General features: G+C 39.7%; 1 pseudogene; it reads right to left on the reverse strand.

Annotated features, from left to right (window-relative positions):
• The window catches only part of LOC109702847 (aromatase-like), a 41843-nt pseudogene extending 38902 nt beyond the window's left edge, over positions 1–2941 (reverse strand).
• Between the last annotated feature and the right edge of the window lie 13228 nt (positions 2942–16169).

Below are 16169 nucleotides of genomic sequence, written 5' to 3' on the forward strand. Positions count from 1 at the left end.
CCCAAGCAACTGCTGCTTACAGATTGATGATGAAGGAAAAGTCATAGAAAAAAAAATCACAGACTGAATGAGAAAGCTTGCCCATGTCCCGTCCAGACTTGGAGAGGCTGGACTCCCAGTGACCTGTTTGGAGGATGGTTATTTGCCTTGGGTGGTTTCAAAACCCTTATAGGAGTGATAGGTCTTGTCCTGGGAGCATGTTTACTATTACCCTGCTTGATTGTCCTTGTATTGTGGTCTATCAGGATAGTTATGGAGGCCATTATAGAAAGGAAAATGGCCACACATGTAATAATGCTATGGAAATACAAACCCTTAGATCAAGATGATGCTCTTTGACCTTAGGTGGGTCCAAGCAACAAAGGGGGAATGATATAGCAGGGAGGAGGAGGACCAGAGAAGAAACAGACAGGCCTGTGTTCTGATAAAGTAGTAGAGAGGAAGGAATTGTATAGCAGATAAAACTTAAAAATTCTAAACATGTAAAAGGTCATGTAGCACTAGAGGTAGAAAGTCACATATCATTACCTGCTTGCAAGGGTATGTAAGGTGAGACCCCTTTGTTCTCAGGGCTCAGCCTTTGGACATGAGTCCACTGAGTCTGTGTCAGTACAATAAAATGTTGCTTCCAGTTTAAATGTCTCAGTGTCCCATATTTCAGCTTGAGATTCCTGCAACAACACGAGTCCCTTAAAGTGAAAAAATTTCCCAGCTGCATTCAAAGTCAGGGAAAGACATGATGACAAAAGGTGTGTCAGAGGATGTTAGGTGAAAAGGCCTGGACTCCTGCCACCAGCCAAGGAATAATGGTGGCCCTAGAACCTGGAAAGGCAAGGACAAATGTTCTCCCCTAGAGCCTCCAGAGGCAGCTTCGTCAACACCTGCATGGTGGTGCATTAGGACCTGTGTCAGACTTTTGACCTCCAGAACTGTAAGATAATAAATGTGCCATTTTAATTGCTTAGTTTGTGACAATGTTACAGCAGCCATAGGGAAGGAATACACTGGAGCCTACAACCAATTGCTGCTGGGTCTTTGTTGTAGGAAGCTCTGTTGGCAGGGTGGGCTCAATCCTGGGTAGGCACAGGCAGAGGTCTGGCTTCTCCCCGTCTGAGCAGCCACACAGGAGGGCATCTATGTTGGCTGCGGGGCTGGTGCAGTGACTTCTGTGGTAGAGCGCCTGCCTGGGTTGGCTACAGAGGTTGTACAGGGTTAGACCGAAAGCTCACCTAGCTCCAGACACCATCACTGCCCAGGCACAATTATCTTTCTTTATGTGTATTCCTCAATAGCTTTGCTTTTGCATGACATAGCACAGTGGGGACCCACTGGATACGGACACCCAGAATTGGGTCTCTGCTCAACCATTACTTGCTGTGCCATTTGGGTGAAAATCATAACCTCTCTAGGACTGATTTCCTCAACTCTAAAACTCAGAACCTGGAAGAGATAAATATATGATCCCTCAGTATCCTAAAATTCTCTAATTTCATTCATAAATTGTTTTCTCTTAAAGCATGTGGTGATTCAGCAAGTGTATTGTTTGGTCATGTTTAAATCAAACATATCCCTGACACATGAAATTCATAGTTGAGATGACCCTGAGTATACAGGTGCATCTTCTTCTCATGTTCATGACATTGCTTCATGAATCAACAGTAGGAAAAAGATGTGTGACAGCTACAAATGTAGGCTCTGGGTTTGTATCCTAAGGCTACCACTTACTAATGTTGGAACCTGGGGCATGTTACTTGACCTTTTTACATCTTCATTTTCTCACTGTAAAATGCAGGTGATAAGTGTATTCACCACATGAAGTTGCTGTGGAGTTAAAATATCAAGTGCTTAGAACAATGTCTGATATATTGAAAGGTATAAAAATGTTAGTCTTCATCATTGTTTCAATTGTAAATCAGCACAACTTAAAATTTGGTTTCCATAGACCAAAGAGAAGAATGTAGCTATGTTCCTGCTTACCTTTCATAAAGAAAGTCCAAACTTCTTTCCAGAAGTCTGGATTATTGTTAAATGTGATGCCTTTCTCATGCATACCAATACACTGCAAGCCAAGTTTGCTGCTGAATTGGGAGATGTACTTGTGTGCTTCATTACGTGGAGCATACTTGACCTGAAAAGAAAGCACACCTTAGTGTTGATCCACCATTGAGAAAGTCACAGTGATGCATTTTGAGTGTGAGATGGCTCTCAGCAAATGATGTTGATCAAAATGCATGATTTCTGTTATTCAGGTTGAATAAGCACATCTGTTACCAGGAGAACATCCTTTACAACTGAATCATTTCTACCTACTTAATCATTGTTTCAGCATCACAAAGGTAGAAAACACACATCATTCCTATTTCTCTTTCTTCACTAAGCCCAGCCACCAACATTTTACCTACCTTTGGAGTCAGAGGTGCAAAGTTATCATGAAGTAGAATCCTCCACACCACCAGTCATGAGAGCCCTCAGCATCCCAGGTGCCATTCATCCCTTCCCAACAGTGCCACTCCCTGCAATAATGAGCCAGATGCTGGGCTTCAGAGGCTCACACCTGTAATGCTAGCCACTTGGAAAACTGAGACTGGGAGGATCATAGTTTGAGGCCATCCTGACCAAATAGTTCATGAGACTTGTATCTCCAAAAATAACTAGACCAAAATGAATTGTAGGTGTGGCTCAAGCAGCAGAGTGCCTGATTTGAAAGTGTAAATCTCTGAGTTCAAATTGTAGTCCCACTGAAAAAAGGGAAAACAAAGTGACCATAGAATTGGGAGCTACTGAACTTACTGAAGTCTTGCTTTGTTAGTTTAGAACCAGCATTTTCTACCTAGTACCACCCATCCTCAGGTCTCCAGTGGAGTGTCATTGATACATCTTCTTGGGCATTTTTAGCTCTGAGCTTGGTCAGAGTCCACATGGGCTGGCCTGGAAGGCCCATTGTGGTGGTATAAGAAGTTATTTCTGGTCTCTGCATCTATCATGACTTGTAAGGTCTCCAGGGTCATGGAGTTCTCCTGTGATGCATTATGTGGAGAGTCATTAGACAGTGCAATTTGTACCATGCTCAATAGTGCAAATTCAAGATGTGTAAAATGGTATTGGCATTTATTATCTTTATTTTAGTTGTTGATGTGACTTTTTAATTTTGGTCAACTTAGTATTTGTACAAATTTTGGTGTATCCACTGCCAATTTGTTTATCCCTCCCCATTTCTCCACTGAAATTTTGTTTCTCAAGGGCAAATTCTCCTAACATAGAGGCTTTCCAAACACATAACCCTCAATGTTGGGAGTGGCTGGTTACTGTACTGCATACAACTGATTCTCAAGCTGGGTTGGAGAGGCTGTCTCAACACCTGCTCCTTGCTGTCAAAGTTGACACTTGGCTCTTAAGAGGATGGCTTTGCCTTATTGAGGTTGTTCTGTTAACGCCCATCAAAATACGGTCCCATAAGACACTGGGGTCAAAGCGTTCAGCTCTAGATGAGTAGATTAGACTGTGGGCTCCACGAAAGATAAGCTCTCACATTGTGATGTGATGCAGAGTCCTATTTAACCTTTGAAAGAAAGCCCATGAAGGAGGAACAGTGCTAGGAAAGGAAAACAGGTAGGTTATTAGTATATAAATTACTTACTTGACAGTTATTTCAGAAAACCCCTATTTAAAAAATCAGAACTCGAGGAGACACAGCTGTTCTGCCTTTCCCTGTTTCATGGTGGGAGCTGTGCCTATCTCAGCCTACAGTACTGAAAAAAATGGAACGGAAATGTCAGCATTAACAAAATATCAGAACACCTATAACATCAAACATCAGTACACCTGAAGCAGGGCAACTGAGGGCGGGGGAATACAGACACCATGAGAACAAGACACAAGCAGGCCCCACATGCAATGAAGAAAATGAGTCACTAGCACTCCCTGTAGTGTCTAGATCCAGCCAGGTTTGACTTCTGCAAGATGGCAACTAGCGGGAGGAAGCAGAAAGCATGTTCCTAAAGTAAAACCTTGGAGAGACGCTGGAGAGCACCTTGCAGGAAAAACCACCAAGAAGAGGTAAAACTCCAACACCACCACATCCCCAGTCCACGCATAGCATCTCCACTCCATGTTAAATGGAGAAACCAGAAGGGCTCTCAGGCCGCCAGACACCAGCACCTAACCAGCTTGGGAAAAGCAGACCACCAGATGAGCTACGTGGCATGCAGTACTCCCACAGACAACCCTGGGCCAGCTCAGCATAGACCCCTGGACAGACCGACCCCCACCCAGGGAAAAAAGAAAAAACCAAACTGAACAATAAACAATAACAATAAAAAAGACATGTAGCAAAGAGGGTGGGGTGCCCTGAGTGCCAAAGAAGCGGGGGGGGGGGGTGGCAATCCCTCACCAAACTGTAAATAAACAAGCTGGCCAGAGAAGGTAGAGCAGCGGCACCCAACCAGCAGCCAGGAGTGGGAAAGCCTGTAAAAGTGGTGGTGGGAGGAAAACTCCACAGGAGAGGGGGAAGTGTCACTTCCCATGTGAACTGTAAATAAACACACTGGTCAGAGAATGCGGGTGTAGCGCCACCTCCCCCAGTTTGCTTGGAAAGGGGAAAGCTTGTAACAGTGGCGGTAACACCCAGGAGAACTCTAAGTAAACAAAGCCTGTAGTGCTAGGTGAGTGTTAAGCTCACTCCTGAGATGTGCAATCAATAAAGCCTGCAGCAACAGCTGGCTGACAGTAGTGGGCAAGTGAGCTGCAGCCTCAGATAAACATTCACAAAGTCGTCTCCAGACTCTTTTTTTTTTCCTAATCCTTTGATGAGACAACAACCTAACTACACCTGCATGCTGAAAAACTTACTGAAACTGTATTGCATCTGAACTTGGGACACTTTGTTGTGTTTTGGTTTTTTTGCTTGTTTGGTTTTTTCCCTTTTGATGAGACAATGACAGAACTACTTCTAAGACACCATCTCCAGAATTGGAGGCTGAGGGACTAACACCAAAATTATTAAGACTGAAACTTTATTGCATTTGAACTTGCAAATTTTTAAAAATTTTTATTTTATTTATTTTTTACTCTTTCTGTCTGTATAATGCCTGTTTAGCTTACTGTTGATTAGTACACTATCTTTCCCTGTATATATCTTTGACATGGTTTTTTTTGTTTCTTTTGTTTTTTTAAAACTTTTGTTAACTTGTCTTTTCCTTTTTCTTTACCTTCTTTGCTTTCCCTCTCCTTACACCCTTCCATTCTAAAAATCACCATTGTTCTTATTACAAGCTAGAAAATAGTTAATTGCACACAATACAGGGACAGTAACACCAAGGGCAATGATGAGAAGACAGAAAAAACAGGAAAACCAGTTTCCCCACAACAAAAAATTAGTACAGGAACCAGAGGGAAATGAAGAAAACAGATACTCAGATCCAGACTCCAAGAAAATGATGATAAACTATGCCAAAGAACCCAATGAGGCCACAAGAATAATCTGAAAGGTGAAATCCTCCAAGTAATCAATGAGAATTTTATAGAGATGATACTGGATATGGTCAACCAAAATCTATAGGAGACACTCAAGAAATTCCAAGACAACAAAAATAGAGAATTTGAGAAAGTACAAGAAGAAATAAAAGAAACCATAGAAGCAATGTATAAACAACAAAGTGAAACAAAGAGCACAATTAATAAAGAGATAAATGAACTCAGGACAAAAATAGACAACATTAAAGAGGAAGAAACTCAGGATATGGAAAACCTCAGAAAAAAGAACGAAACAGAAATGCAAAACAAAATGGAAGGCCAATCCAGCAGAATAGAACAAGCAGAAGACAGAACATCAGAACTTGAAGATGAAATGGTAATTAAAGGAAAAACTGAAGAACTATTAATTAAACAACTCAAGATCTGTGAAAAGAAAATGCAAGAACTGACTGACTCCATAAAAAGACCAAACCTGAGAATTATGGGCATTGAAGAAGGAGAAGAGGTGCAAGCAAAGGGAATGCGTAATATATTCAACAAAATAATTACAGAAAATTTCCCAAATCTAGAGAAATCTATACCCATACAGATTCAAGAGGCTGCCAGAACACCAAACAGACCAGATCAAAATAGAACTACCCCACAGCATCTTATTAAAACAACAAATACAGAGACTCGAGAAAGAATATTGAAGGCTGTAAGAGAGAAAAAACAAATAACATACAAAGGTAAACCCATCAAAGTCACAGCAGACTTCTCAACAAAGCATTAAAAGCAAGAAGAGCTTGGGGTGAGATCTTCCGGGAACTGAATGAAAATAACTTCAACCCTAGGATACTCTACCAAGCAAAACTATCATTCAAAATAGATGGAGCAAAAAAAAGTCTTCCATGATAAGCAGAAACTAAAACAATATGTGACTGCAAAGCCACCACTACAAAAGATTCTTCAAGGGATTCTGCACACAGAAAGTGAAACCCAACATAACCATGAAAGGACAGGCAGCACCAAACTACAGGAAAAGAAAAAGCAAGAAAGTAGAGAGTAACCTCAACTGAGGTACACACAATCAAACCTTCAAACAACTAAGACAACTAAATGACAGGAATCACCACATACCTATCAGTACTAACACAATGTTAATGGACTTAATTCCCCCATCAAAAGGCACAGTTTGACAAACTGGATTAAAAAGGAAGATCCAACAATTTGTTGCTTACAGAGACCCATCTCACTTACCTAATAAGCATAGGCTTAGGATGAAAGGCTGGAAGAATATTTACCAAGCCCATGGCCCCCGAAAACAGGCAGGAGTAACAATACTTATCTCTGACAAAGTAGACTTCAAACCTACATTGATCAAATGAGATAAAGAAGGACATTCCATACTAATAAAAGGGGAAATAGACCAAAAGGAAAGAACAATTATCAACCTATATACACCCAATGTCAATGCACCCAATTTCATAAAATGTACCCTGAAGACCTAAAAGCATATATTAACTCCAACACAGTGGTTGTGGGAGACTTTAATACCTCATTATCATCAATAGATAGGTCATCCAAACAAAAAATCAATAAAGAAATCCTAGATGTAAACTATAGCATAGGTCAAATGGACCTACTTGATGTCTACAGAATATCTCATCCAACTTCTGCACAACATACATTCTTCTCAGCAGCTCATGGAACCTTCTCGAAAATAGATCATATTCTAGGGCACAAAGCAAGCCTCAGCAAATATAAGAAAATAGAAATTATACCATGCATTCTATCTGATCACAATGCAATAAAACTAGAACTTAATGACAAAAATAAAGACAAAAAACATGCAAACAGCTGGAAACTGAATAACTCATTGCTTAATGAACAATGGGTCATTGATGAAATAGAAAAGGAAATTTAAAAGTTCCTGAAAGTCAATGAAAATGAAAACACAACCTACAGGAACCTATGGGACACAGCAAAGGCAGTCCTGAGAGGAAAGTTTATAGCCATGACTGCATATATTAAAAAGACTGAAAGATCTCAAATCAATGACCTAATGCTACATCTCAAACTCCTAGAAAACAAGAACAAGCAAATCCCAAAACAAATAGAAGGAGAGAAATATAAAAATAAGAGCTGAAATCAATGAAATAGAAACCAAAAAAAAAATACAAAGAATTAATGAAACAAAAAGTTGGTTCTTTGAAAAAATAAACAAGATTGACAGACCCCTGGCAAACCTGACTAAAATGAGGAGAGAAAAAACTCAAATCAATAGAATCAGGAATGCAAAAGGGGAGATAACAACAAACACCATGGAAGTCCAGGAAATCATCAGAGACTACTTTGAGTACCTATATTCAAATAAATTCAAAAATTTTAAAGAAATGGCAGATTTCTAGATACATATGATCATCCAAAACTGAACCAAGAGGAAATTAATCACCTCAATAGACCTATAACACAAAATGAAATTGAAGCAGCAATCAAGAGCCTCCCCAGGAAAAGTCCAGGACCCGTTGGATTCTCTGCTGAATTCTATCAGATGTTTAATGAAGAACTGATACCAACCCTCCTTAAACTGTTCCATGGAATAGAAAGGGAAGGAAAACTGCCTAACACATTTTATGAAGCCAGTATTACACTTAATTCAAAACCAGGCAAAGACACTTCCAAAAAGAACTGTAGGCCAATCTCCTTAATGAACATTGATGCAAAAATCCTCAATGAAATAATGGCAAACCAAATTCAACAACACATCAAAAAGATCATTCACCATGCCCAAGTAGGTTTCATCCCAGGAATGCAGGGGTGGTTTATCATATGAAAATCAATAAATGTAATAAACCACGTCAACAGAAGCAAAGACAAAAACCACTTGACCATCTCAATAGATGCAGAAAAGGCCTTTGATAAGATCCAACACCATTTCATGATAAAAGCTCTAAGAAAACTAGGAATAGAAGGAAAGTACCTACACATCATAAAAGCTATACATGACAGACCTACAGCCAGCATTATACTTAATGGCAAAAAACTGAAACCATTCCCTCTAAAATCAGGAACCAGACAAGGATGCCCACTATCTCTACTCCTATTCAACATGGTATTGGAATTCCTAGCCAGAGCAATTAGGCAAGAAGAAGGAATAAAAGGAATACAAATAGGTAAAGAAACTGTCAAAATATCCCTATTTGCAGATGATATGGTGCTATACCTTGACCCAAAAAACTCTACTCAAAAGCTGCTAGACACCATCCATAGCTATAGCAAGGTACCAGGATATAAAATCAACACAGAAAAATCAAATCATTAGCATTTCTATACACTAATAATGAACAAACTGAAAAAGAATATATGAAAACAATTCCATTTACAATATCCTCAAAGAAAAATCAAATACCTAGGTGTAAACTTAACAAAGGATGTGAATGACCTCTACAAGGAAAAGTATAAACTTCTGAAGAAAGAGATTGAGGAAGACTAAAGAAAGTGGAGAGATCTCCCATGCTCATGGATTGGTAGAATCAACATAGTAAAAATGTCTATACTCCCAAAAGTAATCTATATGTTTCATGCAATTCCCAATGACATTCATTAAAGAGATTGAAAAATCTACCATTAAATTAATATGGAAACACAAGAGGCCACGAATAGCTAAGGTACTACTCAGTAAAAAGAACAACGCTGGAGGTATCACGATACCCGACTTCAAACTATATTACAAAGCAATATCAATAAAAACAGCATGGTACTGGCAGAATAAAACAGACATGAAGACCAGTGGAACAGAATAGAGGACTCAGATTTGAAGTCATACAACTATAACCAACTTGTCTTTGACAAAAGCGCTAAAAATATATGATGGAGAAAAGACAGCATCTTCAACAGAAACTGCTGGGAAAACTGGTTAGCAGTCTGCAAAAAACTGAAACTCGGTCCATGTTTATCACCCTATAGCAGTATTAACTCAAAATGGCTCAAGGACCTTAATATCAGACCCCAAACTCTAAAGTTGGTACAGGAAAGAGTAGGAAGTAGTCAGGAGTTAATAGATATAGGCAAGAACTTTCTCAATGGAACCCCAACAGCACAGCAACTAAGAGACAGCATAGATAAATGGGACTTAATAAAACTAAAAACTTCTGCTCAACAAAAGAAATGGTCTCTAAACTGAAGAGAACACCCACAGAGTGGAAGAAAATATTTGCCAGCTACACATCAGACAAAGGACTGATAACCAGAATATATAGGGAACTCAAAAAACTAAATTCTCCCAAAATTAATGAACCAATAAGGAAATGGGCTATGAACTAAACAGAACTTCTCAAAATAAGAAATTCAAGTGGCCATAAAACACATGAAAAAATGCTCACCATCTGTAGTAATAAAGGAAATGCAAATTAAAACCACACTAAGGTTCCACCTCACCCCTGTTAGAATAGCCATCATTAGCAACACCACTAGCAACAGGTGTTGGCGAGGATGCAGGGAAAAAGGAACCCTCTTACACTGCTGGTGAGAATGTAAACTAGTACAACCACTCTGAAAAAAAATTTGGAAGCTACTTAAAAATCTAAACATTGATCTACCATATGATCCTGCAGTACCACTCTTGGAGATATATCCAAAAGAATGTGACTCAGGTTACTCCAGAGGCACCTGCACACCCATGTTTATTGCAGCACTATTGACAATAGCCAAGTTATGGAATCAACCAAGATGCTCCACTACTGATGAATGGATTAAGAAAATATGATGTTTATACAAATGGAATTTTATGCAGTCATGAAGAAGAATGAATTGTTATCATTCACAGGTAAATGGATGGAATTGGAGAACATCATTCTGAGTGAGGTTAGCCTGGCCCAAAAGACCAAATATCATATGTTCTCCCTCATATGCGGACATTAGATCAAGGGTAACACAACAAGGAAATTGGACTTTGATCACATGATAAAGCGAGAACACACAAGGAATGTATGGAGATAGGCAAGATACGCAAAAAACTAGATAGCATTTGTTGCCCTCAATGCAGAGAAACTAAAGCAGATACCTTAAAAGCAACTGAGGCCAATAGGAAAAGGGGACCAGGAACTAGAGAAAAGGTTAGTTCAAGAAGAATTAACCTAGAAGGTAACACCCACGCACAGGAAATCAATGTGAGTCAATGCCCTGTATAGCTATCCTTATCTCAACCAGCAAAAACCCTTGGTCCTTCCTATTGTTGCTTATACTCTCTCTTCAACAAAATTAGAGATAAGGGCAGAGTAGTTTCTGCCTGGTAGTGATGGGCAAGGGAGGGTAAGGGAGGGAGTGAGGGGGGGTAAGAGAGGGGGGTGGGAGCAAGGGGGGAGAAATGACCCAAACCATGTATGAACATATGAATACGATAAAAATTAAAAAAAATCAAAACATTATCAAATCAAATACCCTCTTAACTTGACTCCAGATAGTCTTCAAATAACTCTATCTTTGGGCAGGTTTTCCACTGCCTTGCAACAAAAACTAAACCAAAAGTCCAAATTTTAAAATTTGTATTCCAGAAAATTAATCTGACAGTTCAAATATGGTCCTGAAATTCTTACTAATCAAAATATTTGAAAACCTTAGCCTTTCTTACCTTCTCATATGTCATTCTACAATGAAAGAAGAAAGTAATTTTTGTATTCTTTGTTCACAAAGTTGATCTGAAATTTTTAAATACTCAGAGGATAAGCAGAACACTATGTCTCTGCATTGTCTCCTACAGCTGTTGTACTCTGCATTAGTCTACTGATCTGTTCCCAGAAGATGCTAATCAATTTGTAAAGAGAGGAAGAAACTCCAAACTTAAAAAAAAACAACAACAACAAAAACCAAAAACCTACTTAAATGATAATTAACTTAAATGTCCATGTGTCCTCTAGGGGGAGCCAACAAGTCAGTTATTTTCAGGCTGAGATTCAGACAAGGCAAATGACAAAAATGATGAGGTAGGAAAGTGTTGCCACAGAAGAGTAATTGTAAAGAAGACCACTTATCAAAGTAACACTGGATTTATCTAAGCAGAGTAAATTGGGAAAGTGAAGAAGAGAATGTTGGGGAAGAGCTACAGGCTTCCAGCTCACACTGCTTTTGGCTGTGAGACAGACCAAGTGGGCCCTACAGCCAAGCTGGCTGAGAGAAATGTCCTGCTATGGAGGAAATAGAATTTCTCAGCTTGGAGGAGGCACCAACTGAGTCCCCACATTCAGAAGGGACAGTGGGCAGTGCAAAGTGTCTGGTCACTGGGGTCATTCTTTCTTGAACATGACTAAAGTCAAGACGTCTCCAAAGAGGATAAGCAATCCTATTGTCTGTTCAAAATGAAACATAACCAAGAACTAAGCTCTTAGGATGTAAAGAGGAAATGCCTGAGTTTGGAGTTTAAATGACTCACACAGCTGTGGTCAGATTTGACATCCAAAAGAGCGAGAATGTGGTGGAGGCACTTAATGAAAGAGTTGACGACAAATATTTAAAAACTCTTGTTGATACGTAAATGTGTCCCTTCTCAGTCTCCTTTGCTAGTAGTTTCTGACCACTTGACAGTGGAAGAGCTCAAGGCTCAGTTCCCGCTACCCACCATCCCACCCAGATGTCCACTAGGCAAGTCCAGTGTCTCCTCTCATTTCCTTCCCTACTATTAGAAAACATATCTACCTGACAGTACTTGTTTGCTCAGGCTTGTCCCAGTTTTAGCACTGAAAACCCCATATCTTTGAACCCCCCCCCCCAGTCTCAGACAAACAGGAAATTGGTCATCCTTCGGAAAAGTATACTGTATAATGTTTCAGTCAATGACTGCCTATATATATGACTGTGGTCACATAAAATGCTATCACCTAGTGACATCATAACCATCTCAGTCTGAGTACACACAAAATTGATGTTTGCAAGATGACAGAATCACCTAGCAATGCATTTCTTAGAACATATCCCCATTGGTAAGTGGTTTATGACTGTACTATATATTCTACTTCTTCATTGTCAGTATCCTAACAATATCTTGCGCCATGAAGGTCAGGGTCTTTGGCTGATTGTATTTCAAAATACAATACCACTGTGTTCTGAGTCTAGAACTGTACCTGGGGTTCATGGTAAGTTCTCAGTAAACATTTAATGAATGAATGGAGAGCCATTATTATGATTACTAAAACTTAGGATCATGTCTTTGTTAGTATATAAAAAATTTTTAAATTTGTTGAAAGAATAATTGAATAATTCACTTATAAATTTACATAATTAAATATAAATATAACAATGAGTATATTATATACTTATTACATAAATATAACACTAATGTGTATATTAATTGCTAATAGACTTGCATATTTAACTCTTATTATCATGTGAGTTGCTAATTACCTTTGTTTATAAATTTTGGTGGTACTGGGTTAGAACTCAGGGCTTCATGCTTGCAAGGCAGGTGTTCTACTGCTTGAGCCACACCTCCAGCACTTTGTGCTTTGGTTAATTTGGAGGCAGTTTCTCACTTTTTTCTTTGGCCAGCCTGAACTGTGCTCTTTCGATTGTACACTTATTGCTGGGATGATTGGCATATGCCACCATGTCATTCTATTGATTGAAATGAGATCTTGCTAACTGTTGTTATGGACTGACCTCAAACCATGATACTCCCTATCTCAGCCTCCCAAGTAACTAGGATTAAAGGAGTGAGCCATGGGCTCCTGGCTTGCTAATTCCCTTTTAAGGAATTCCCCTTCCTCCCTTCTCTCCTCCTCCCTCTCCTCTCCTCCTCCCTCTCCTCTCTCCTCCCTCTCCTCTCCTTTTTTCTCTCCTTTTACCCCTCCCCTACTCCTCCTCCCTCTCCCTCCTCTCCTCCTTCTCCCTCCTCTCCTCTCTCTTCCTTTCTTCCCTCCCCCTTTCTCCTCCTCTTCTTTTTTTCTTCTTCTTTCTTCTTACAAACATGTATGTGTACACATATAGTGGACACACAGTGCTAAGCACAGTATAGTTGAAGCCTCAGCTAGAGGTTAGCTGCCTGGGAGAGTGTGCATTCCTTATATTCAGATGACCAGAGGGACAATGGTATCTCCATGTTGTCCAGGTGGTGGCCAGCTGCACTCCTGCCTGATTTCCTCCCCTCAACTTCTGCAGTCCCTACCACTGTGGGACTGAGTTGTTCCAAAAGTTGGACTTTAATCTCTACACACTTATAATGACTACAGATCTTGAACTTTTCCAAAGAAATCTGTCAAACTATTCAAATCAAAATAAAAAGCTCTCTGAGGTCCAATGAAGCCTTTTCAAGAGGTACAGGTAGTGCTGGAAGGGACTTGAAGAGCAGGCAAGGAAGGGAGATGGGGACAAACATGTCCTGTTTGTAAGGGAAGCTCAGCCTTTAACAACAAAATGGAGCAGCTCTGAGGCAATTAAGGAGAACACAAAACTCCACCAAGTGAAAGGCTGAGAGGACAGGATAAGCAAAGAACTGGGAGAGCTGAGGGATTGTGGGCAGGTTGTGTCCATGCCTTTGTGTGAATCAATGGCTGAGGTTGTCTTAGGTCCTAATGAAGACAGGCAGAGTGGTCAGACGCCACCCTGACTGTGACAATGATCCCACTTCAGGCAATCTATCTGGTCACCTGAGTATATCATGTCTAAGTATTTCCAGTCCAGGAGGGATTTCTGCCTGATATTCCTTCTTTAAATCCATCATCATACTTTACAACTTTAGTCATATACCACAAAACTTGACTAGGCTCAAGGACAATGCAGTCAGACAAATCCACTCCAACCCTGCTTAGCTGTTTCCCTTAACCTTGGGTAAAGGCCCTCTTGCTCTAGAACCTTCTTCTTCCTCTCTTCTCCCTAGGCCTGAGGTCTCCAAGCTCTGCTGCCCATAGGAATCTCCTGGCAGCTTAAACAACCAATAAAGTCTCTGTCCCATGCACAGGCTCTGATCTCAATGCCCAGACTTGGGCTTTTAGGTGATTCTAATATGCAGCCAGCATGAGAACCACTGTTCTGGATCCTGGGTTGCAGGTAGATACCTGAATCCTGATGCTGGCTTCACCTGTTTGCCAAGAGAAATAGGTGACAGGGAAGGCAAAGGCCCTTGCTTCATCCTTGCTGGGGGATGAAAAAGCAGGCAAAAGTCCTCATCCTCCAAACCCAAATTTCATCAGTTCCAGACATTTTTCAGGTTGTAACCAGGTGTAAAAATTACTAATTTTTACTTTTGAAAAAATTCAACGTCTTTCTCTGAAGAAACTAGGAAAAGAAGGAATGTTCCTTAACATAGTAAAGGCTATATGACAAACTTAGAGCTAGCATCATACTAAATGGAGAACAACTGAAATCATTCCCATTAAAGTCAGTTATGAGACAGGGCTGTCTGCTTTCCCCACTCCTATTCCATATATTTTGGAATTACTAGTCATAGCAATATGACATGAACAAAAAATAAAAAGAATTCAAATAGGGAAGGAAGAAGTCAAACTATCCCTGTTTGCAGATGACATGATCCTATACCTAAGAGACCCTATAAACACTACCAAAAAACTACTAGAAATCATATTTTTTTTGGTAAAGTAGCAGGATACAAAATTAACATACAGAAGTCAGTAGCCTTCCTATGTACCAACAACAAACAAACTGAGAATAGAATCTGGGGAAAAAACCCAATTTACAATAATACAATAAAGTACCTTGGAATAAATTTAATGAAAGAAATCAAAGACCTTTTTAATGAGAACTATAAACCACTGAAGAGAGAAATCAAAGAAGGCATCAGAAGATTGAAAGACCTTCCATGCTCTTGGATTGGTAGAATCAACATTATGAAAATGGCCATACTACCAAAAGTAATCTACACATTTAGTGAAATCCCTATCAAAATTCCAATGACATTCTGCACAGAAATAGAAATGTCAATCTTGAAATGCATATGGAAACACAAAAGACCTCAAACAGCCAAAACAATTCTGAGCAAAAAGTCCAATGCTGGAAGCATCACAATACCCGACTTCAAACTATACTACAGAACCATAATAATAAAAACAGCATGGTATTGGCACATAAACAGATAAAGACCAATGGATCAGAATAGAAGACACAGACATAAACCCACATACCTACAGCTAACTGATCTTTGACAGAGGAGCCCGATTACATAATGGAGAAAAGACAGCCTCTTCAACAAATGCTGCTGGGAAAACTGGATATTCACATGTAGAAGATTGAAACTAGATCCCTGTCTTTCACCCTGTAACAAAATCAACTCAAAGTGTATCAAGGACCTTGATATAAGGCCTGAAACCCAGAAACAACTCCAAAAAGCCGTAAAAAATACACTGGAACAGATAGGTTTAGGGCACAACTTTCTCAACAGAACTCAAAAGGCTCAGCATGTGAGAGAAAGAATAAACAAATGGGACTGCATCAAACTAAAGAGCTTCTGCACAGCAAAGGAAACAGTCACTAGACTCAAGAGATAGCCCACAGAATGGGAGAAAAATTTTGCCAGCTACCCACCTGATAAGAGACTAATATCCAGAATCTACAGGGAACTCAAAAAACTCAGCCTTCAAAGAATGAACAACTCAATCAAGAAACGTGCACATGAGTTAAACAGAGAATTCTCAAAGGAAGAGGTACAAATGGCCAGTAAATACAGGAAGAAGTATTCAACCTTGCTGGTTATAAAAGAGATGAAAATCAAA

Source organism: Castor canadensis, chromosome 2 (assembly GCF_047511655.1).
Source record: "Castor canadensis chromosome 2, mCasCan1.hap1v2, whole genome shotgun sequence".
NCBI lineage: Eukaryota > Metazoa > Chordata > Mammalia > Rodentia > Castoridae > Castor > Castor canadensis.